Here is a 17,262-nt window from a genome sequence, read left to right as displayed (position 1 = left end):
CAGATTCTTTTTTATCATCTGGGGTTTCACATTAGAAAGGATGAAAAAGGCACTATTACAAGTAATTATGGAATGGAAGGTTGTGTTCACCTATTGTGAATTTAGGTTTAGGAAAGGCATTACGGTAATACACAAAGGCGCAATACACTTTTTTTGTTTCTTTTAGATTAGATTTAGGTAGTCTATGAATCTGAACTTATCATGCTTTTAATTAAGTTGAAGGTAACTGTGCTAAAATTTCAAATAATATTTTATAGCTGTGTTGAGGAAGAGAGAAGGGTCATCAAAAGTTATTACTGATCATTTGGAAGCTTCAGTTGAAAGTTGCTACTGATGTCTTGGGCTGTTATACAGCTGCAAGGATCTGCTGTTTATACAAGAGGAATATGTGGACTGTCTGTTACTGGCCAATGTGTGAGTGGCTGGAGAGGAGAGTGAGTGAGTGTGGGGAGAAGTCAAACACCTTCCTATCATCCTTCCTCTTGGCTCAGGGATGATTGATAGGCTTCCTATGATCAACTAGAGATTTTCTTTTTTTATTAATGATGGCTGCTTATCAATCAAGATTAATGAGAAATTGAAACAAGAGTAGAGAGTTTTTCCAATAAAATGAAGCCTTTGACACCTCCAAAGCAGCATTCACAGCAATGTGGCATGAGAGATTGGGCTTCTCATCATTTCCTCTTCTCATAAAGATCCTAATATGATGACTGAGGAGATACCAGGTGCTGAGCCAATTAAAGGCACTGTTAAGATTCTCTTTTGTGCTTAGTCTTGTGTGTAGGAAAGGAGCCATAACTAGGAAATGCAATAATTTCATTCATTAAGGAAATGAAAACATTTTCTGCTACAGTAATTTGATAGTAAAATATATAGATTGCAAGAAGCAGGAGCAACACCCAGTTCCAGCCTGATTTTTCTTTAGTTATAAAGGCTGAAGCTAAATGATTAACATCTGAATCATTTATAGATGCCCGTATTTTATTGAAAAGCACTCTGTGATTCCATTTTAACCTTACTTAGTAATTCATGCAGAGTGCGACCAACAAAAGCATCATCGTAACTGTACATGGAGAATTGCCTTACTAGTTATAACCTTTTTACTCATATAATGTAGAATTCAATGAGAATCTGACCAAATCTTGTATGTGAGGAAGACAATGACCCACTGAAATACTATGTGGGTTTTATAACACACAGATTTCCATATTAACTTTAGGATTGCATTAAAATTTACTAGCAACTCTGATTCCTAGGACTCTCTTGATATGCAGTAAATATTAATAATAAACATAATGTTGAAAAGTAGACACTGTATATTTTATACATTCTGCAGGGCCTAAAGGTAAACATAGGAAGCAGTTAGAGTTTATAAGCTTAGACCACAAGAGCCATATTTGAAAACCATCTTCTGCCTCAATTTTCCTTATGAGGCAGATTTTTAGTGCTGAAATATACATCTTAGTTTGGGTAGAAATAAATGCAATCACTTTGGGAATGAAGCTTCCAGCAAAGAAAGCTGTTGCCGTATTGAGAAAGGACTCTGTTGCTGGTTGAGGTGCCACCCTGAGAAGGGCTGAGAGCACAGAAGGAGAAAGTCAGCTTGCCTGTGGGATCTGCGAGGGGCTCGACTTTCTTCCCTGGAAATGGATATGCATTAAGGGTTATTTGGTTTTAGTTCCATTCAGAACTCTCTGGAAAGCAGTCCCTGGGACAGAAAGCTCTTTGTTGTGTAGGACCTATAGTTTGAGGGGAGGAAAATTATTTTGGGGTGTTTTAGGGGTGCTTTCTGCCTCCTGGAGCTAAGGCAATGGGTAATCTTGATAAGTGTAATGTGCCTTTCTGAGCAGGTCTGTACTGGCCAGTTTAGAAAAAGGTAAATATACGTCTGGGTTTAGTGTCAACCTTGAAATAGGAAAGTATGCGTTTAAATGATTTTCATATATAATATGTTAATGTTTCTGTACGATGTTTCTCTGTAGTAATCCTGAGTAAGAGATGCATGCATATGTAGCAGAAGTACAGAATCTTTAAGCTTTCTAGGGACACTGCGAACACAATCTACCTAAATCCCATCCTTCAAAATCAGACGCAAGAGCATGTTGGGAGATCTTTGGCTTTTGACACGTTGGGTGCACCTTTGATTTTTGTCTTACTCATTGGCAGGATGCTTTCTCTACTTTAGGCCTTAATTTAGTTTAAATGGATACATTAGAAGCAAAATGTGTGGAATCCTAAAAGCATGCAGCCAAAATTAGCTTTATTTTTCTCTTTTTACAAGAGAATATTTGCTTAGATTCCACTATGCATTTGAAGGTCCTCCCTGTACCATAATGATAGATATTTCCACCCATCAGGAAAATTTTAGAAATGGAAAGGACCTATAAAATCATCAAGTAGAAACTTCTCCTCTGGTTTGAAGCACTTTTTGCATATCTATAGAGCATTATTTGTAACAGCAAAGTTAGAAGAATCTTAGAGGTCTTGTAATCAGGCTGCAAGCCAGTGTTCCAATTCTTTGTTTGGTGCTCCTCTGCCAGATACGGTCAGGGCAATACAAGGAATACTGGCTATTCTCAGCATTCAGAAACTGAATCTACTGTGATGCAATCCAAGGCTTCACCAAATTCAGCATGCATCAGAGCCACCGGGAAGGCTTACCCAACAGGTTGCTCAACCATACTCTTGGGATTTTAGATTCAGTGGGACTAGGATGGGGCCTTGGAGTGCGCATCTAGAAGGCTTCTAGATGGTGCTAATCTTGCTGACCCAGAGGCCATACTTCAGTAATCAATGATATAACCTACAGTTGTGGATGGTTCCTGAGATTTGAAAACTAATCAAAACACATATAGTTGATACACAAAACACAGATGCTAGATTAAGTGTACAATATAAATTCTAATAACTTGTCCAAGAATGCTGAGTATTTGCAAAATCTTAATTTTATTATGATTCTCTGAATGTATTTGTTGAGGGCCATGAAGACTTAATGTATAAGTCTTTATTGTGTCCTTTTATTCAATTTTTGCCAAAAAGTTAAGTCTGTCAATCACTCTGAGAAAGCTGTAGGGGTTTTAGTTATGCAGAGTTTTGTTAAGGATGAAATGTTCTTATTCTCTTGAAACTTGATGCAGAGACACATTAAATCGAACAAGATTTTTTCATGGTTTTAAAATTCATAGTTAATTTCTCACTCTGTGATCACAAATTCCCAATTTGTACTCCTCTTTCTTTCTTCTCTCAGTTGTTTTGAGAATAAGAATATTGACAACAATAATAGCAATAGTAGCAGTTACTCCTTCTCGAGTGCATTTTTATGCCTACCACTTTAATTTATAGGATCTCTGTGTCTTTCAATAACTCTGGAAGTTAAATTTTGTTATTTTCATTTTCTAAATAAGGTGATTGATAGAAATACTGTGTGATTTATTCAACGAGATATGAATCTGATATCTTGGGTTGTAAAGACACTTTTTTTCTTCATTACAAAACACATGCCTGCTCCCTCACACTCCAAACAACTGAAGCATTTGTCTTTATTTATGTCAATATTGCTTGCAGAAAGTTTAAAGGACTAACATGTTGAGTGCCTAGCAGGTGCCGTACCTTTTATATATGTTATTTGTCCTTCACTATCCTGAAAGTGAAGTGATGCTAACCTTATTTTGAGTATGAGAATTCTGAAGCTTTGATAAGGTTTAGGTATTTATCTAAATAACCTGGGAAGGGGAATTTAAACTTACACGTTTCTGACTCCTATACTGTTACTCTATTGAAGACACCACAGTGCTTCTCTAAATTTTGAAGTCATCTTATTTTAAACGCTATTAAATTTGATAGTTTGTGATTTATTTCACCTAAGCATGGTCAGGCTAACCTGTAGGCAGAGTAGAGCAGCAGAGATTTGAAGGGTACAAGGAAATCCTGTCCAACCTTAGATCCCCAGTAAAGCACACAGAGGCTGCAGTGCCTGAGCCTGATTTTTATATATATCCACCTGTCCATCCATTAGTGTTTCATAGCTATAAATGCAGCCTCACTCTCTCCAGTTGTCTTGTGCAAATGTGTCCACCTCTGGGAGGGCTAATGCACTAAAACCTCCTAGATTGCATTTCATTCTCTCAGAAATAAGCTGAATGAGCTTTAGAGAAATTGTTCAGGTATTTTTGAAACAGAATGTTAGAGACATATAGAAAGATAAAGCAAATAAAAGAATACCTATGCATATACCACTAAGCTTCATCAAAACGTAATAGTTTTCTTCATCAAAACTTAATATATTTGCTTCTGAAGTTTACAAAAATGTTCTAATATTACATTTTACAATGGAAGCCTCTTAGGTTCTCTGTTCCACCTGTTTCCTCTACCTCTGTGTTAAGCAGTGTTTATTTGTTGTTAATAATTACATTGTCTATTTAATATTACCACTGCATATATATGCATTTATGGAAGTACTTTTATGATTTGATGTTTTTAAATGTTACCTAGATGGTTTCATACTATATGTATCATTCTTCAATTTGCTTCTTCACTCAATGTCACATATTCAGATTTTTATCTACATTGGTAAATGTAGTTTTAGTCCATTGATGTATGCAAGTATGTAATACAATATTATATGTGTATATCAAAAATGGTTTATCCCTTCTATTTTGAATTGCCTTTTATATACCTTCAATATTACGCTATGAAATATGGTGAGCATTTTTGTGTATTTTTCTCCTTGCATATACTGCGCAATTTTTTCTAACGTGTCTTCCAAAAGTGGGGTAGGTAATGTGTTAGTAATAGAATCACTGGGAGGGTTTATTGGTCGGTGCCGCAGCTCAATAGGCTAATCCTCCACCTTGTGGCGCCGGCACACCAGGTTCTAGTCCTGGTCGGGGTGCCGGATTCTGTCCCGGTTGCCCCTCTTCCAGGCCAGCTCTCTGCTATGGCCAGGGAGTGCAGTGGAGGATGGCCCAAGTGCTTGGGCCCTGCACCCCATGGGATACCAGGAGAAGCACCTGGCTCCTGCCTTTGGATCAGCGCGGTGCGCCAGCCGCAGTGCGCTGGTGCGGCCGTGGCGGCCATTGGAAGGTGAACCAACGGCAAAGGAAGACCTTTTTATCTGTCTCTCTCTCTCACTGTGCACTCTGCATGTCAAAAAAAAAAAAAAAAAAAAAAAGAATCACTGGGATGAGAGGCATGTATACCTTCAACTTCCCTAAATGATGCCAGTTTCCCAAGGCTGTACCAGAGTGCTCTCCCGCTAGTGTACTCCACCCCTGGTGCATTCTAAGACTTTATATCTGGGCTTTGAACTTTTTCCAGCCTGGGAAATGTAAAATGATATGTGAATGTAGTCTCAATTTTTATTTCCCTAATTAGAATGATGTGGAATTTTTTTTTTCATGTATTGCTTAGAATGAGTAAAGGACAATTTTTACCTGTTTTTATAAAAACTAACTCCATAGGTAAAAGTTTCCTAATCAATACTTTTTGCTGACTACTATTTCTTTTTAAAAGCATGTTTATGTATTTTCATGTACTTGAAAGGCATAGTGACACAGAGAGACACACAAAGAGATGCTAAGATCTTACATCTGCTAGTTACTCCCCAAATGCCTTCAACAACAAGGGGAGAGCCAGGCCTGGACTCCATTCCGGTCTCCCATGTGGGTGGGAGGGACCCAAGTGCTTGAGCTATCATCTGCTGCCTGTCAGGCACATTGGCAGGAAGCTGGACTGGGAGTGGAGGAGCTGGGACTTGACCCAGGAACTCCAATATGGAATGTGGGCATCCCCAATGGGGTTAGCCAGTTATGCCATAACTCTTACCCCTCACTATTAGTATAATATACACATTCCCTTTATTTTTATGTTTTTACACTTTGATATTTATTCTTTGATAAATATTTATAGTATTTGTATGTCTAAAACACTCTATTTTGAACTGAGCCAGGACTGATAATTTAGTTGATCGTAAATCCGATTTAAATTTGTTTTTCCCTCAACCACTTAAAGATATTGCTCCATTGACTTTTGTTGCTGATGAGAACCCTGCTATCAGAATAAATATCCCATTATAGGTCATCTGTCTTTCCATTCTGAACATTTTTAGTATTTTTTTTAAATTTGCTGTGTTCTGCAGTGTTTTCATATGTCTAAACATGAATTTACCTTCAATTTTCTTTCTTCATACTCAATATATTCTTTTAATTTCAGATTTTATGTCTTTTCTAAGTTGTGAAAAATCTCATCTGTTCTTTGTTCTTTTTCTGCAGCTGCTGTCAGTTTTGTGATATATATCCCTTCCTTCTACCTCTCCCCCATGTCTGCTAACTGCATCTTGTGGTTGTTCTCTTCTCCTTTGTCTTTATATCCTGGATTGTGGGAGAATTCTTCCATTACATTTCATGATTATTTAACTTTTTGTTTGACTGTTATTAGGCTAGTATTTATCTCACTATGTGGTTAGCTGTTGTTGTATAGGACATTGTCATGAAAATCAATGACTTTAAACTCTCTTCTGTTTATTATTGTTTATATGCCTGTGGGTCAGCTGAAGATCAGGTGGACCTGGCTAGACTCAGCTGGGAGATTGTGTCCCATGTGCCTCTCCTCTTCTTTGAACCAGTGTCCTATAGAGGGATCTTCTTTGTTCTATGATTGCAGAGATATAGGAGGGCAATGAAAACACTGAAACCTTCTTAAGGCTAAGTCTTGTATCATTTCAGCATCTTTTTATTGGACAAAGTAGTTTACATTGTCTGAACTCAAACTCAGGGGCTGTGTAAATACCTTCTGCCATTATGGGAGGGCCTCTAAATCAATGACAAAGAATATAACCACTGGGAAATGTTAAGAATTGAAGCCAGATGCAATCCATGCGACTATATATTTTTAAGTATCTGTAGTAACTGAATAAGGGTCTCCCAAAGGGGCCCCCAACCAATTTTTTTTAATTTTTTTTATTATTATTACACAGGTAGAGTTATAGACAGTGAGAGAGAGAGACAGAGAGAAAGGTCTTCCTTCTGTTGGTTCACCCCCCAAATGGCTGCTGCGGCCAGCGCTGTACCTATCTGAAGCCAGGAGCCAGGTGCTTCTTCCTGGTCTCCCATGTGGTTTCAGGGGCCCAAGCACTTGGGCCATCTTCCCCTGCACTCCTGGGCCACAGCAGAGAGCTGGACTGGAAGAGGAGCAACCGGGACTAGAACCCGGCACCCATATGGGATGCCAGTGCCACAGGCGGAAGATTAGTCAAATGAGCCATGGCACTGCCCCCCCCCCCAACCTAAATTGATTTATACTTTTGTTAATTATGGAACAAAGACTTTAGAAATACCTAGGGTTATTGCTGTCCTTAATATAAAGAGTTGATCTTGAGTTATGCAGGTGGGCCTACCTTAATACATGAGCCCCTCAAGACAGCTTTCTCTGTCTCAAAAGAGAGATGTGATCGAGGACAAAGACAGGAGAGACACAAGGCAGTGAATAAGTCAGAGAGGTTTCAGGTATGACCAAGAGGACGGGGCCACGCTGCCAGCAACTGAGATGTCACTATGAGCTAAGGTGTTCCAGGACTGACTAACAAGGAAATATGAACTTCAGTCCTTGCACAAGGAACTGTTTGTCAACAGTTTGAATGGGCCTGGAGGTGGAGTCCTACCTGGAGCCTTCAGAGAACTGCCCAGCCTCCACCTTGCTCTTGGACTTGTGAAATCCACAAGGAGGAAGCACTGGAGTTGCACTGAGCACAGAGTTGACCCACAAAAACTGTTGGATGACAGTGGGTATTGTTTTAAGATGCTAAGTTTGTGAATAGTTATTATAACAGCAATAGAAAACCTTGCAATTGCTAAGGTTTTGAATTGTTTCTTTCATATAATATACTTCATGTAATTTATGCCTGTCTGCATTTTATGATTTTCCTTTCTTATAAAGTATTTTTAATATGGGTTCATCCAATGTTTCCCCATGGTGAAACTTAGACCATGCACTCTTGGGAGGATACCATAAAAATGATGCCATTTTCTCAGTACCTAATATCAGCAGGCACACAATGTTAGCTCATAGAATCACTAATGATGCTAAACTTGATTACCTTATTAGCATGGTATCTCTAGGTTTCTTACCTTTAAGATGACAATCTTTCCTTTCTTCTTCATTAGCATTTTTGGAGAGATACTACCATATTATGCCAGACCTCCCCTCCACTGATCAGCATTGGCATTCATCAATGATTCTTGCTATCTTAACTACTACTGTCGTGGTTGTCAAATGATGAATATCCAGTACCATCATTTGTGTATTTGCAGATTAGTATTTTGTGAGAAAGAATTTTCATTTCACTTTTTGAATCACATAACATAATTCATCAGCTTGGACTTAGGGATTCATATTTTTTTCAACTGGATGTATAGTTTCATACACTCATTGATTCTTTGATGCTCAGATTGTCCTTAGTTTGGCCAGTGGTAGCCCTTCAAGCTGGTGTGTGTTCTTCTGGCACATCATCATATTTTCTGGGTGCTTCATTATTTATTGGACATAAGAAGATGTTTGAGACTCATCCTGCTGTCTTGTACTTTTGCTGATGCAGCCTGATATCAGTTACTTGTCTTGATGTATGGTATTGCATGTTGAGATCAGGTTGGTCATTGCTACTGGAATGTCATTGTTACTAGGCCCTCTTAAGAAATAAAGCACATAACACACATGTGTATGTATATATCTATACACAATATAAATCACATATTTCTAAATATTTCTTGGTATATATATAGTATATATGAAGTTCTCTGATATATATATGTATATATATGAAGTTCTAGCATTTGCAGAAAATGGAACTGAACTTAAAGGATTTTTGAATGTATATAAATATATGCTATATAATATAAATTATATTTAATATATGTAAGTTTGTGTATACAAATCCTATGAAATTAGTTCCAACCATTTTTCTTTAAATAATAGGACTTCATTATTTTTTATGAATGAATAATATTCACTTGTATAACTGGAGGGCATCATGTTAAGTGAGATAAGCCAGACACAGAAAGACAAATACCATATGTTCTCTCTTATATGTGGGAACTAAATTAAAAAAAATGGGGAGAGGAAAAAAGGAAGGAAGAAGGAAATGCTTGTGTCTGTCATTTCTGTTGCAAATATAGGGTTTTGTCAAACTTTATTTTAAATGTTTGTTCAAAAATTGATAGGAATTTTATGCTCCTGTAGTATTAGTAATTTTGTGACTTTTCAATTTTACTTTATATTAGTGAATTTGAACATCTTTTACATTTGAGTATTGTTTATAGCCCTTGTCTATTTTCCTTCTGGAAAGAAATCTTTTTATTTTAAAGAATTTGCAGTTTTTTTTTTTTTTTCACTTTTTATTTGTTGAACTCTTTATTTAGCTGAACATCAAACTTTTGACTGTAATGTAAATTAAAATGTTATCTTAAAAATAAATATGCTGCCAAGACACTCTGGGGGAAAAAAAAAAAAACCTAAATGAAAGATCTCCGTAAGTGAGATCCCAGTGGAAAGAACGGGTCATCAAAGAAGGAGGTACCTTTCTCTGAAGGGAGGAGAGAACTTCCACTTTGACCATGGCCTTGTCTAAATATGATCAGAGTCGGTGAACTCAGGGGGCTTCCATAGCCTTGGCAGCTCATGACAAGAGCCTAGGGTGATTACTGAGGCCATAAACAAGAGTGTCAATTTGTTAAGTCAACAACAGGAGTCACTGTGCACTTACTCCTCATGTAGGATCTTTGTCCTTAGTGTGTTGTACATTGAGATTTAATGTTATAACTAGTACTCAAACAGTATGTTTCACTTTATGTTTCTGTGTGGGAGCAAACTGTTGAAATCTTTACTTAATGTATGCTAAACTGATCTGTATATAAAGAGAATCGAAAATGAATCTTGATGTGAATGGAAGGGGAGAGGGAGTGGGAAAGGGGAGGGTTGCAGGTGGGAGGGACGTTATGGGGGGGAGCCATTGTAATCCATAAGCTGTACTTTGGAAATTTATATTCATTAAATAAAACTTAAAAAAATAAAAAAGGTAACTGGTATACAATGAGAGCTAAACATAAAACAAAAACAAAAATAAATAAATAAATATGCTGGGACTGGCGCCGCGGCTCACTAGGCTAACCCTCTACCTGCGGTGCCAGAACTCCGGGTTCTAGTCCCGGTTGGGGTGCTGGTTCTTCCTCTGTTGCTCCTCTTCCAGTCCAGCTCTCTGCTGTGGCCCAGGAAGGCAGTGGAGGATGGCCCAAGCGCTTGGGCCCTGCACCCACATGGGAGACCAGAAGGAGGCACCTGGTTCCTAGCTTCGGATTGGCGCAGCACACCGGCTGTAGCGGCCATTTGGGGGTTGAACCAACGGAAGGACCTTTCTCTCTCTCTCTATGTCCAACTCTCAAAAAATAATAAAAATAAATAAATATGCTGAGACCAGTGTCATGGTTCACTTGGTTAATCCTCCGCCTGCAGCGCCAGCATCCCATATAGGTGCCGGGTTCTAGTCCCTCTTCCAGTCCAGCTTTATGCTGTGGCCCCGGAGGGCAGTGGAGGATGGCCCAAGTGCTTGGGCCCCTGTACTTTTATGGGAGACCAGGAAGAAGCATTTGGCTCCTGGCTTCAGATAGGCGCAGCACCAGCCGTAGTGGCCATTTGGGGAGTGAACCAACGGAAGGAAGACCTTTCTCTCTGTCTCTCTCACTGTCTGTAACTGTAACTGTCAAAAAAAAAAAATAAGCTGTTAAGCTAAAACAAAAGTAATACAAAATCCTATGAATTTATACCAGCATTTTAATTCCAATCAAACACTTCAGGATTCTTTTTAGTCTTCTTTCGTTCCATGTTTGTAAATCACTTCTTAGAAATGGCTCCTGTTATGTTTCATGTGTTTACTTATTTGCTTGATCAGTAAATACGCTTGTTCAATGAATGAATGTTTCAGCCACACTCATGTCTTCCACCTAGGCCTGGCTTGGCTGATGGACCCCTGCTCCCCCTGCTCCACTCTGTCCCTCCTTCTGAGGGAGGCCATCATTCACTCTCTCCCATAACTGCTTCCTGGTGTGCTCTGTGTGCCCATTTGGAAGAGGATAAGAAGGGAAGATGATAAAAGAAGATGTTAAAGGAAGGGCAGCTGGGTCACTTTCACTGGGAAGTAGTTCAGTAGCTTTTGTTTTGTTTTGTTTTGTTTTGTTCTGTTGTTGTTTTTCCTTTGTTCTTGTTCAGGCTTCTCTGTCTAGGATTCTGTGATGACAGTTTGTGCTCCTAACTTACTGTGATATTAGGAATGTGGCAACTCCAACCATGGAAGCAGTAGGCATCTTGATTAATTTTCTTGGTTGCTAGGCTCTGTGTCATCCTTCTTCCCCATGTGTCTTATAAGCTATGGTCCCAGGTGAGGACCGTCAAGGGTTTTTACTTCATGGAAGTTTTTTTTTTTTTTTTTTAAGAAACATAGGAAGCCCTTTCCCAAATAATGGTTTCACGTAATTAGCCTCACTCTTGTCTGCCATGTTAATAAGGCATTTTTAGTTTGTTTTCTGCATCAGATGAATTGTACATGCTTCTGCCTGCCTCCAAGGATGAAACTCCAAATACTTACATGGCTTTTGCCTTACTGCTCAACTGTAGAGACACTACCTTCATTTTTCCGTATATTGATGTGAATGCGTGTGTGTATTTCCTTTTTGGATTTCATTTAAATGAAAAGTGAGTACATCTTGCCTAAAATTTGAGTTTCTTCTCTTTCAGTATAAGTCAGATCGTATCCTGCTCCAACTCTCCCACCACACCCTAGCATTCTGACCACTTAAAATTTTACAGTGGCTCCTATTATCTTACCATAAATCCAAATGGCTTACCGTTCAGAAGAACTCAAAAGAATCTCTGTGATTTCATTCACTGTGATCCGATCTCAAGTGCACATCTTTTTGCCCTTAAAGACACCCACCACACTCTCTGATGTATCCTTAGCAGTAACTCTTCCTCCTGCATGGATTATCCCTCTCTCTTTCCTCGGTCTTCACATGGCTGATTTCACCTTATCATTCAAATCTCACTCCAATGTCAGCTTCTCAAGGAAGTTGTGCTTGTATATCCTCACATCCAGACCCACATCCATCCCCACTTTCTGTTCCTCCATCCTGTTTTATTTCCTTCACTTGAGAGGGAGTTGTGCATGCTTATTTACTTCTTATTTTCCTTTATGTAAATTGAAGGTGAGGTGCTTTTATTCTTGGATGATCAGTACATGTTGTAGATTCTTAAAATGCTTGTTGAATGAATGATTGAATGAATTTAACTGCGGTCACTTGGGGAGTTGATAAGGCAGGGTTGAGGGGTCTTCTGATGCATGCCCCAAATACCTTTCTACCAGGCAGAGGTTTACCAAATTGCTATTATTACATTTGTGATTTTTACAACAATTTTCCTTAAAATTATTTTTAATCTCAGTGCTAAAATCTTTCTTTAACTTAGGTTAACTTATTTATCTCTCTCTTTTTTAAAGATTTATTTTATTTATTTGAAAGAGTTACAGAGTGAGGTAGAGACAAAGAGAGAGGTCTTCCATCCTCTGGTTCACTCCCCAGATGGCTACAGCTGCCAGAGCTGCGCCAATCTGAAGCCAAGAGCCAGGAGCTTCTTCTGGTGCAGGGTGCAGGGGTCCAAGGACTTGGGCCGTCTTCCACTGCTTTCCCAGGCCGTAACAGAGAGCTGGATCGGAAGAGGAGCTGCCGGGACTACAACTGGCACCCATATGGAATGCTGGCTCTTCAGGCCAGGGCTTTAACCCGCTGTGCCACAGTGCCGGCCCCAACTTATTTATCTCTTTAAGGGAACAATAGCTCAATTATAATGATCTAGTTTATTTGAGTGGTGTTGAGAATTCTTGTTGTTTTTTTTTTTTTTTTAACATCCCTTTTAATGTTTTCTCCAATCTGACAGAGTGAATGAGAGTCCCCAAGATTTCAGAAACTATTATGTGACTTGCTTAACCTTCATTCTTTTATTATAAACACCCAGATGCTAAGTTTCCTATATGTGTTATTATTATTTTGTTTTGAGGATTTCATTATATTGCAACAATTTTCATTTCATTTTGACTGTTCTCATTTCAACAGTCACCAGAAATGTAGCTTATTCTCTGTGAAAACTGATGTATAAATGTCAAATTAAAATTTTAAATGGCTTTCTTGATTTTCATTTGCCACCAATTTGGACATGTGAGTTCATACAATTATATGGCCAACTTTAAAATGTTTAACAGCAAAGAAAATGACAAGTTCTTGAGTTATCCAACTCAGGCCTACCACATAACATTTGTCGCGTCCACCCCAAGCTCAGACTGTGGGACAGTGACACATTAATCTTATTGGATCTGTGCTCACCTGGTGGGTCATGTGCTTATGTTTCTACCACATGCAACAGGCAGTGGCTGAAAGTGGCAATGACTTGTGTTTTTGTGTGCCCTTATCCTGAAAGGATTGTCCATTTTCCAAGTTCTTCTAGGTATTCCGTGTTTCCCCTTTCTCCCACTTTGTTTAATTTTTCACTTGGATGTATCCCATTGTATTTTTATAATGTGTTTGTATTGCTCTGAAAATCTTCTGTTTAGATAATGAAATATTATATATTCAGTATGTATATATGTACTATGTATATGTGTGTGAATTCAGGCTTGTAAAAATGAGTCCCATGCTTTCAAGAGAATACAGAATCATATATCTGGAGTAGTGATTTGAAGATTCAACTGGATCTGGCTTGCTAAATTCATATGAAATTACTGTAACAAAATATCACATAATGATCACTATCTTAAAATAATTTGGAGGAAAAAAAAGCGCTCACTTCTTTCAAGATAGTGGCTCTCCATTGTTGAACATTGACATATCATCTTTCCTTTGTTTAAAATAAATCCCATCTCCGGCACCTGCATTTTAAACCCATTTCTTGCTGTTGTAGCAGCCGCAAAGAATAATTGTTGGCCTTCCTTGTCTGTCTACTACCCGTTGTATTGCTTGATGGTGATTATATTTATGCAGTGGCTGTCTTGTTTTTTTTTTTTTTTATTCTGAAACATTTTTAGTTCTTATAGCCTTTCTTTCTAAGCAAATATCTGAACTCATTTTGGATGGAAGTATCATTACAAACAGATGTCTTAAAAACAGAGTTGAACACAACGTTTGAGGAAAATAATTAACCATGCAAGAGAAGAGAGATTTGTTATTTAGATAGGCTAATTAAAAAACAATTTAAATGTGCTGATTATTAAATAAATTGCATTCTAGTCTTGAGCAGCATACTTACACCATTTTTTTTTGGAATCTTTCATTTTGGTGATTGAACATTTCTAACTTTTAAAAGGACCAACAAATGAAAAAGAATCTGCCTATCCATCAGTAGCTGTATCTAATGTTGAAATTGCAGATATGCTCAGGAGTTGTTCACTCCAGCTCATTTTAAGTTGTTGTTGCCTTTGTCTATTCATTCCTTACAATATAAAGCTAATGAACCTTTACATTTTTGTCCATTTCAGATCATCCGTGGGCATCTTGTGAAATGCTTAGTTAGTTCATCACAAATATGTTATTTACACATTGCACACTATTTAGATTGTGACAGTTTGCTTGGCAGTACCTTTGGCCAACACCATATTTTATTTATATAATCTAAAATACTGTTGCCATTGCAATTATGTGGCTTTATAGACTCAATTCATTTGTGTGTTTTTTTTTTTTTTTATATACCTTTCAAATATGTATTAGAATGCAACACTGGGAAATTGACCTAATCTTTCCAGGTGATCAAGTATTTTTTCCACTCCCATTATCTGAATTGCTCTTGCCACCCGATGTGAAAATGGAAAAAAAAATCCTGAGGCTGATGTCCCATAATATCTTTCCATGGTGTGCCCTTATTGAATTATTTCCAGGTGGATGCGACAGATGTTCATCAAGTTGCTCTCGGCTTCCACTGTTAATTGAACCATAATGGGAGTGACAGCAGGGAAGGACAAATTACAGGAGTAGAGATACAATTTGAACTCTGGGTTCTTATGACCTTCCTGAAAATGTTGGTTAGGCTGAGAGTGCTTGTTTCTTTCCCATGCATGGGAAGGAATGTGAGATTGCTCAGTTACAATACATCAAAAAACTAATGTCCTCTGAAATTAGTAGTGTGTTACTGTTGACACTTATTATCAATCAACTTGTTATTCCTTTAACTGTGATGTGTTAACAGGTTACTAAATCAGGAGTCATGAGTACTATGAATCATGTCCTTAGAGAACATGAATGAGTCATAATTTTATCATCTCCAAAAGGAGCAAACATTACCTAAAATAAAGCCTTCATCTGCCTGTGAATAGTCTGTGATGAGATGACTGTTATGCATGTACCTGTTTTAAAAATCACATATCTGGAGTTAAGCATTCTCCACTCATACGCATGTGGTATAAGAAAAATAGACCCTGAGTTGGCCAGGTATAACAATCATTGTGCTGCTGATGACTGTAACAGTTAATAATGAGAGTAATTTGTGAATAACAGAATTTACAAAATTTATAGAGGTGAATTTAGAGGAGGAGTAAGTAGGAGTCATCAAATAAGATGAGAGAGAAAGGGATTAATTGGAGAGCTGCTGTGGCTACCATGGCAAACTCCTTGATCTGTGTGTGGGTGGTATCCAAGAGGGAATAGTCAGTGATCAGGCATATGTAGCCCCAGGATGTTTCTATGCTCATTAAAAAGGGCTTTCCTGTAAATTTCTTGATATTTTTCTTAAGGGGAGTTGTACCCCAGTAGAGAAGCCCAGGTCTAAAACTGTCAAGGGAGATGAGAAGGAAGAATTCATACTCATTAGTTGTGAACTGTAGTGCAATTACAGCAGAACTGAGGTCAATTCTTTTGTTTGTCACCAACAAAGAGACTAGCAAGGAAAATTGAATCATTTGAGAGACTGGTACTGAAGAAGCAAATATAGAACCCAGTTTAGTCCTGGAGTGGACTGGAGATGAGAATCCATGGTTCATCTGGGGAGTTGAGAGCAGTAGTTTAGAAACCATGTTAGTTCAAAGGAAACAGAGATGTGAGTGGAGGACTGTATTATTGCTGATGGTGGCACAGTTCTCCGTCTTCTTCTCTATCTGTGCTCATATTGTCTTGGTGGCCCCATAGAACATTTATAGCTAATGCCTTCCAAATGCATATTACCAGATCAGGACTCTCCCTGAACTACAAAGTCATCTATAAAAATTCCCATCTGTTCTTCTACTTGGGTGTGTAGTATTTGAGGATTTATATCCCAAACTGGACCCGTGCTGTGGCGCAGTAGGTTAATCCTCCACCTGCAGTGCTGGCATCCCATTTGGACATTGGTTCTAGTCTGGCTGCTCCTCTTCAGATCCAGCTGTGTGCTATGGACTAGGAAAGTGGTAGAAGATGGCCCAAGTTCTTGGGCCCCTGCACCTATGTGGGAGACCTGGAAGAAGGTCCTGGCTCCTGGCTTTGAATAGGTGCAGCTCCAGCCATTGCAGCCACTTGGGGAGAGAACCAGTGGATGGAAGACCTTTCTCTCTGTTTCTCCTTCTTACTGTCTGTAACTCTACCTCTCACATAAATAAAAAAAAAAACTTAAAAAAAAAATCCTAGACTGAACCCTTGATATCCCACTTGTTCCAAGTCACTCCTCTCCTCACAGCCTTCCTCTGTTAGTAGATATTCCATTCTTTCAGCTGCTCATTCATCAATCCTTGATCTTTCTCTTTCACTCACATCTAATCCATCAACCAATCTTACTGACATCACCTTCAAAATATTTCTAGAACTTGAATAACTCTTTCCACCTCCACTCATAACTGCTTTATATCCAGTCTCCCTATTTCTATACTCCCCCCTCCCACAGTCTGTTCTTAATACAGCAGAGAAATCTTGCTACAGTGTTAATCATATGATGTCACTCTTACAATCAAAATATTCTAATGTCCTCTCCCCCCACAATATTGTACTCAGAGCAAATAGTGTTCTGTACTTGCTTTATTGCTTTTCCTAAATCATTTCTTCTCTTTCTTTTTCTCTCTTCACTCTAACCTCACTGGCTTCTAGGTCTCAGGACCTTGGCACTTACTATTCCTTCTGCCTGTAACACTGATTCCCAGATAGCTAGTTACTCATTCTGTTCTGCTTTAAATTTGTATTTTTTACTGCTGTATTTTAGCCGTAAGCACATGTACAATAC

At 38.4% G+C, this 17,262-nt stretch overlaps 1 protein-coding gene and 1 pseudogene across 4 annotated transcripts in view; one reads left to right on the top strand and one right to left on the bottom strand.

The window, feature by feature from the left end:
• THSD7B (thrombospondin type 1 domain containing 7B) overlaps positions 1-17,262 on the top strand; it is a 1,008,953-nt gene that overhangs the window by 98,231 nt on the left and 893,460 nt on the right. The window lies entirely within an intron of this gene.
• LOC138848876 (asparagine synthetase [glutamine-hydrolyzing] pseudogene) overlaps positions 1-17,262 on the bottom strand; it is a 50,651-nt pseudogene that overhangs the window by 18,760 nt on the left and 14,629 nt on the right.

Source organism: Oryctolagus cuniculus, chromosome 3 (assembly GCF_964237555.1).
Source record: "Oryctolagus cuniculus chromosome 3, mOryCun1.1, whole genome shotgun sequence".
In the NCBI taxonomy this organism is placed as follows: domain Eukaryota; kingdom Metazoa; phylum Chordata; class Mammalia; order Lagomorpha; family Leporidae; genus Oryctolagus; species Oryctolagus cuniculus.
The sequence above is the reverse complement of the archived record's forward strand: the minus strand, read 5'-3'. Positions and strand labels throughout refer to the sequence as shown.